Here is a 9,124-nt window from a genome sequence, read left to right on the forward strand (position 1 = left end):
GGATTGAATTCGTAAGCTCCTAGACTATGCCTTGTAGGAACCTACTTTTTTGGTACCAAAAAAGTCCAAAATTAATACAAAAATAATGCAATTTTCTTTATGAGATCTTTTTAAAAAAATATCCAAAATTTTTATGGTCCTTTAAAGTTGAAAATTGGAAGTCGACTTCCTAGAAAGCCTAGTTATTTTGCCAAAGAATTCATACATATATAAAAAATTAAAATTTGACATTCGGAAGTATGTGTAATTTACTACCGCTTATTGGTCTAAAACGTACGTACGAAAAATACGTGTAATGCGATCCCCTTAAGAACCTATATTAATAACATTTTTTTTTAATCAATAAAAAATTTTGGAGGAATCAAGCATAATCAAGTCCTCATATGATTTTGTATAAAAATACAAATCTGACATCAATAAATCAATTCAGACTACCAGACAAGTTTTATCAATTACAACACCAATTGGTCCAGAACTACCAGAACAATGTGATATCAGAGACTTAATAAATTTCATTATTCAAAATGACATGGCTTGTAGTTTTCCAGACTGCATATATTTCTTACGATTCCGGTAACTGTGGCCTCAGCTGAGAGGTCATTTTCAAAATTGAAACTCATTAAAAATTATTTAAGAAACTCAATGTTTCAAAATAGACTTAGTAATATTGCTATTCTCAATATAGAAAGAAGTAGAACTAATGAACTAGATAGAGAAAAAATAATTGACAATTTCGCTAATGCTTAAGCTAGAAAAAAAAATGTTTGTGTTAAAATTAATAAGAAAAATTATATACCGATGACTGATTTATATTGCTTTTTTTTATAGTTGTTTAAATTAAATATTAATGGAAAATAATGGTCCATAGGCGCACATAGAGGGTGCTTAGCACTTGGCTTCAAATTAGCACTCCCAGTTCCCATATAATAACATATTATAATATGATTATTTTTGAATATTTTTACAGTATAGTTGCTTAATAGTTAATACATTTAAATAAAGAGTAGCGATTATATTAACATTTATACAATTTCAACTTAATGTTATTAGTTATTAATTTGTCTATACAAGTATCGAAGTATAATAAATTAAACTTTTAATTTATTATATTTGTATTAAAATTAAAAAGTAAGAATATTAATAAGTAAAGATTTAAAATGATTGCAATGCAGTTTATAGGGGAGTTAAGGGGAAGGGGTGGACTGTGGGGGCAAAGCCCCCCACGGATCTGTGTACTATACATTTTTCCAGCACTCCCTACATTCATACCCAATGTGACCCTACGTAATGAGCCTACAGATTAAATTTGCACTGGGGCCCATCTAGTTCTAGCTATGGCACTGCTCGTTATGATATCTGTAAACTTATTTAATGGTGATTATAAGATAATATTATACAGGTAATATTTCATCCTAAAGTAGGGGAAATCCAAAACCCAAACCAAGTTTAAAATTTCGTAAGCTCGAGGAACAGTTGAAAAATGTTTAAAAAAGGTAGGTACCTACGCAAAATATTATTATTTTTCATACTATAACATTTATCTTCGCTCAGTAGGTATAGCATAAATATATCTATCTTTATTTTAAATAATTATATTTCACTACCCATTTCTGGTTAAGAGAAAACAAAATTACTCAAATTGAGTATATTGAATATTGATACCATAAAATATCATATCTACCTATTCGGTTATAATTTTTTATTTTTATTTATATTTATTATTATGATAATAACTATGTAATGTATAATATTATCATTTTATATTTTTAAAATACATTTTATAAATCCTTAGTCACAGTTTATTTTTATATGCATTTAAAGTTCAAATCTTGATAAAATACGGAAAAATCACGAAAATTAGCAAATTATTTTGAGTTGAAAATTCATAAAAATTTTTCTTTTTAAATCTATTATTTGAAAATGTAATACAAGATTATTCATAAGTTTGTCTACCTTTATCAAAAACAATTTCTACAAGAAAAGTCATATTCAATTTTTAAGAGCGTTTGAAATTCATATTTTTACAACATTTGATATTCACTTGATTTCTCATGTAACGATTTTCTTATTTTGTTGTAATTCAAAAACGAATAACTGTAAATGCATGAAAATTTCACTGAATGTTTATATTAGCATTTTCTATACACGATCAAATTTTGAAAATAATTTGACTCTTTTTGAGCTGTTTACGGACATTGTCAGTTTTATTTATTTTTCTATAAATTTCAAAAAAGTTTTATCTGTTCGGCCAAAAAGTGTGAAAGTTTAATACAAATCTCCTGATATATTGTTACAATAACAGTTAAAAAATATTAAAAATACATAGGCACAATTTTTTTTTATAAGCATTTAAAGATCCAATTTTGACAAAATTTATCAAATTTTTAAAATTGAATAATTAATTTTTAGTTAAAAATTCATAAAATGTTCAACTTTTGTATCTAAGGTTTGAATATTTAAAACAAGATTCCACGTTAATGGGTTATATATAAATTACTTCATTCACAATAATATCAAAGATACTTAGTAATATCATAGGCTGACTGACCGTTTTCGCTCAGAATCGTTTTTCTTATACAATGATATATAATTGAATTTAAATTTAACACCATCCATTACAGTGACCCACTTATAAACCTACTGTACAGCAAAGCGACATCCACTAACCCACTTTTTATATATTTTTCATAACTGAATTGTACTTTATCAAATTGGGTTAGGTTAGATACTATACCTACTTTAATTGACGAAAAAAAATAAAATCCGTAATCTTATATAATATTTACTTACATTAGTTGGTATAAAAGAATGATATGAACACATATTGGATGTTATCGGTGGGTAGAAGGTACATAAATGATACTACCTACAACTAACATTCTATATTGCTTAATATTATTTTGTCGATTAAAAAACAAAAATATATAATTTTCACAATTTTAATATTTAAAATTGGATCTCTGTATTTACACAGTGATTCATTTTTTTCATAACGACTTGACAATATTCCATTATCAGGTAGGTTCGTAGGTATACATAGGTACCTACCTACCTACGTTATTTATGTTTACACTGTTATTAATGTTTAGTAATTATTGTTATAAGTTCGTTTGTTATGAAATATGATGTTTTGTGATCATGGAAAATGTTTAAAAAGACAAGCTATATATAGGTACCTACCTAACTACTGTATTTAAACTTTGATGGCCCGAAGGCCCAAGCAGTTGAGTATTATGTAAATATATATGCTGCTTTAGCTACCATAATATATACGTTTTACATACCTACATATTAATATATTATTATAGTTATGAATCTTATTATAATCGTATCATAAAATATATTTAATAGACTCACAGTAGGTATACATTTTCTTATCTATATTGAAAATTTAAATAAAGATAGAATCGAAACTTCGCCGACCTATTTTATTTTTTTTCAAAACTTTAAGATTAATGACTATATATCTATATATAATATCATTCTTGTAAAAAATACTTTTGAAAAAGTATTAAGATACTAATACTAGTATTCGAATAAAAAAGTATTAAAAATAAAGTAGTATAGTATTTAAAAGTACTTTTAAAATACTATTATAAAAATGTATTTTACGAATACTTACAAAGTATTTGAATACAAAAACAAGTATTTTTTAAAATTTTTAGCTATATAATATATATGTATATTGTACACCAGTATAAGTACCTATTATGTTACTACTTATCATAGATCTTAATAATTACTATAACATGTTTGACTATTTAGAGAGTATATAGAGATATATACATGTTCACATATTTCATTCTGCATTCAGATATATTTCAACTAATATTGATTAAATTTTAATGAAAAAAATAAACTAAAGAGTGGTATTAACTATTAATATATAACCAAAACAATATTATTTTTATTGTTGTTAATGTTCTGTGTTAATTTTTTGCTTATAAGTAGTTGGATGATAGAATGAAATTGTATCGTTAAAATGTGATTAGGTATTTAATATATTATGCAAGAACACTTTACACGTTTAACGCGTCTCATATTAATGTTTAATATTAATTATTCGAGTAAGTATACAAATTAAAAAAGAAAACAGTATTTTTGATCATTACACTTATATATCAAACTAAATGTTTTTAAGTTAAATGTTGTAATTTGATTTAAGCTAATCAGCTTTCACACACATTTCGATTGTGCACTAAAAGATAAACTAGTTCTGAACGTAAATATATATCTAAACTTTAAAGTCTAAGACTCTTAAGTCTTTATTAGTTATTACTTATTACTTATGTTAATAATAAACGTACTGTTTGAACAAACAATAAAATTAAAGTGTAAAATTACTTGAAAATTAGAGTTTTGATCTTACAAGTCTTTATACCAGTTTCGACACCGATTTGTATACTCTATAGCAGGGGTGGCCAAACGGTCGATCGCGATCGACTAGTCGATCTTGGACGATTTCTAAGTCGATCCCCTTGTTAGAATTTATTAATTATTCTTATGCATTTGTCATTTAGTAGATTCAGTTATTAAATACATATATTTCGGATTAACCTGTTAGTGTTAAATGGCATTTTTCACATGAAATTTATAAAAGCTGAGTAGGTTAAGCTTAGACTTAACCACGGAGTCTTGATATATGCAACGACACGCTTCTACATCAACAGTAAAATGTCAATACATTTTAAAATTATTTAAAAATTTAATGTGAAACATTCATTTTAGATAACTTAACACTTTAATTTTTTTATTTATATAAGTATGTTTATTATTAATATTAAATAATTTTTTTACATTATTCGATCCTAAAAGAAAAAATATACTTTCAGTAGATCTTAATCAAAAAAAGTTTGGCCACCCCTGCTCTATAGACATTCATGTCCTTTGATATGTGACGAATTTATATTTAAGCTGAATAATGCATAATAAATGTAACAAAATTGTTGGTGCTATTGTCCTTCCCACCTCCAAAATGTTATCTAAGAAAATCGCTAATGGCCCAACGATGGACATCTTGTTGTAGCTTGGCTCACCCCATGGAATAGTGAAGTGACAATGACATCAGCTTTCATCACAATCTCCAGTTGGAAATAATTTCTAACTCTAAAGTCGATCTTGTGATGTACCTACGCTATAAGTTGAGGCATTGTGTTGGCCAACTCGATCTTTCTCGGGTCAATATCCACAGCAATTAGTGATACAAACACAACATAATATTACAACTATATTACAAGCTTATAACATAAAATATATATAATACAGGTACATATTATGCAAAATTACATTACGATTAGTACAATAAAGTAGAAATAATATTTTCACATTGAATTTTCATGAAAACAGTATTTTTGTTTTTATAAAGCAATATAAGTGGCTAAGTATTATAATATTTAGTACCTTTATCACAGAATTTTTTTATTTTATTAATATTGACCCGCCCATATTTAAGGTGTTGCCTGTGCAACACTTGCCCAAAATGTATACGCAATTTGACATAATAATTGTGACTGTTGAATTGCGATTTCGCCTGACCACTATTTTCAAAGTTTGGCGTCCCTGCCTGTAATTATACCACCGTGTTCTCACTCTTTATATTATGTACCGAAATAAATAATAATATTATGTGTATAGTGGTCTTACTACTATTTATTGGATCGAATGTACCTACACAGAAGTGTATTTGGTAACCACAATATAGTGTATGCCAGGACAGCCGCAAAGTTTAACTCGTAACGTATTTTCAGACAAATAAAGCAGACGATCCGTGCAAAAAGTATATTAATATTTATCGCCGTCGTATAGAACAACATTACTGGTATTTTATCATGTAAATGTACGCAAAACTCAAAAATTGGCCAATTTCCAACATTTTTCTTTTACATGGACGAGCATTACACTTTACATATTCTTCGTTTGAACCTACCTCGTGCAACCCTTATACGAAAACAGAAATAATACCTATATAATTATATTTATCGATTGAATTCGTAGTAGCCGCGACTACGACAACTCGACTGCAGTTTTAGTATTATTTTTAGTAGGTACCTATTTACCTATAATATAAATTATAATATTATGTATACCTTAGTGATATCACTATTCACTAATATAATATATATATATATATATATATATATATATATGTATATCATATGACAATAGTATAATAGTATATTATTATTTATTATAATATAATACATAATATGTATATATATTATAGTGATAACTTGCAATAGTATACACTATACTGCGTATATCTGTATAAATGAATTAATGGTATTTATTTAACATAGTCGTAGTTGGTTTTTATAGGGAAGTTGTATGTGTTTATGTATATATATATTTTTTGATGTTGCTAAGGGAAACACTTTGCCCCATGCTCGTTACGTACTCTAACACCCCCCTCCCCCCTTCATGGTATGCCTTGCCATTCCTCTTAGATGTTCCATTTAAAATTCTTTTTAAATTTCAATACTTACTCATAACTGTAACTTTTAAAATAATATTATTTGTTTTTTTTCCGTAGTTATTATAAAACACTGGGAAACAATAACTTTAACACTACATTTTAGCAAAAACCAAATTCAAGTGGCTCAGCATTTTTTTTTTTAGCAAATGTCTTACCCCTTTTTTTAGTTTGATTATTATGTGACTAATTAATTATTACGTCTTATAGGTTTTAATTTTGTATTAAAACCTATTCATATAACATTTTAATTTTATGTTCAGAGTACCTAAGTACCTAGTCAATATGTTTAAATAGAAATGTATTTTACTGAATCAATAACTACTAACCAGCGGTGAAGTTACAATTTTAAGGCCCCTGCAGGATGCAAAAATATTTTGAAGACTTGCACCAGTTCTGACCCCCTCCTACTATTTGTTAATAATGAATTTAAAATTATTTCAACGGGTCTATATATATATTTATAAATGTAACAATATCATATTTGAGTTGGAAAATGTTATGTGGACCCCACCCCTAGTGAAAAATGCATAAATACGCCCATAAATCGAAGGATATAATATGTATTTATATTTTATATACATTTAAACTCCATTAGAGGGTGCCTATAGAAGTTTTGGCATTGCCAGTAACCTATTATTAATGACTATAAGCTTGTTACCATATTTGAATAAGTACCTACCCACATTCATTAAAAACTTCAAAGGGAGTAGACAATATTTAATAAATACATACACTAATAATAATATAATATATAGGTATTATAATAGGTACCTCAGAAATTTAGTCTCAACTCATTAGCTTAACAGATGATTAAATTCTATTAGAAAATTAAACGTGATCTCATTTTCTATATTTGTTTATAAAAAGTGGGTAAGCGAATGTGGTTCTGCTGTATAGTAGGTTACAAGTGGGTCAATGTAATAGATGGTGTTAAATTTAAATTCAATGATATAATATCATTGTATAAGAAAAACGATTCTGAGCGAAAACAGTCAGGGCCTGCTTTACAATCATAGTTTAAACCTCGGTTACGCTTGAACCACTGATTTTACCGGCCAAATTCGATGGTTTAACCGGAGTTCAACTATTGTAATACGGGCCCTCAGTAAGCTTATGATATTACCAAGTATAATATTATTATTTTGATGATATTATTGTGAATAAAGTAATTAATATATAACCTATTTACGTGAAGCCTTATTTTAAGTTTTCGATCCTTAGCTATAAAATTTGAACATTTTATAAATTTTTAACTACAAAATAATGATGAAATTTTAAATTTGATGAATTTTGTAAAAATTCGGACTTTAAATGCTTATAAAAAAAATTGTGCCTATGTATTTTTAAAATATTTCAACTGATATTGTAGCAATATATCAGGAGCCTTGCATTAAATTTTCACTTATTTTTACCCAACTAAAAATTTTTTATTGATATTTATAGAAAAAAAAAAACAAAGAAAATTGAAAACTAACAATGTCTGAAAACAGCTCAATAAGAGTCAAAATATTTTCAAAATTGTATGGTGCATAGAAAATGAAAATATAAACATTCAGTAATTTTTCATGTATCTACATTCTACAGTTATTCGTTTTTGAATAACAACAAAATAACAAAACCGCTACACGAGAAATCGAGTGAATATCCAATATTGTAAAAATATGAACTTCAAACGCTCATAAAAATGTAATTTGATTTGCTTGTAAACATTTTTTTTTTTAATAAAGGTAGACAAATTTATGAAGAATCTTATGTTACATTTTCAAATCTTAGATTTAAATAGAAATTTTTTTATGAATTCTCGACTCAAAACAATTTGCTATTTTTTGTGATTTTTCTGTATTTTGTCAAGATTTGAACTTATTTAAACTTTATTTAATTTTAAATGTTTATAAATAAAAAGTGTGACTAAAGATTTTTAATATTTTTCAAATTTCATTGTAAAAATAAAGTAGGAGCATTGTATTAGTTTTCAAGCTTTTTTACCCAACAAATAAAGCTTTATTGATGACATTCATAGAAAAAAAGAAATTAAATTGGAAACAGAAAATGTTCCTAAACAGTTCAAAACAAATAAAAATATTTTGAAAATTGTATGGTGTTAAGAAAATGTAAATATAAACGACCAGTGACAATTGCATGTATATACTTTAATATGTTTTAGAGTTACACCAAAATCAAAATCAATTTTGTGGAAATTATTTTTAAATTATTTTTGACTAAAAATTCTCGTTTTTCCTTAATTGTTATGTTGTTTTTCCCGGCGCTTTTGAAAACTATTGGGATTTTTAAATTTTTACCTCCCCTATGCACCAACAATATTCACTTTCCCATCGAAAAAGATACTGAAGTTGAAAATTGAAGCATTATTTCGACTACTTATTGTGTACACAAACACAAAAATGAAAAAAAAAACACACGTCATTGTAAAATCAGACTTCTATGCATTGGTCATTTCACTCACAATCTAAAAAATAAAAAATATTAATTTTGGTATTTTAATAATAAGATTTTTGTGTTTTGAAGTTTTTTTTAATCTTATAACTTCTACAGAAAATTTGACCAGCTTTTTTTTATAGTACCATCATTAAGCGCGGAAAATCCACATTTTGATGAAAATTTACCGCCCCCCAAGTCCCACCAGGAGGGGCA

This window comes from Acyrthosiphon pisum, chromosome A1, assembly GCF_005508785.2.
Source record: "Acyrthosiphon pisum isolate AL4f chromosome A1, pea_aphid_22Mar2018_4r6ur, whole genome shotgun sequence".
NCBI lineage: Eukaryota > Metazoa > Arthropoda > Insecta > Hemiptera > Aphididae > Acyrthosiphon > Acyrthosiphon pisum.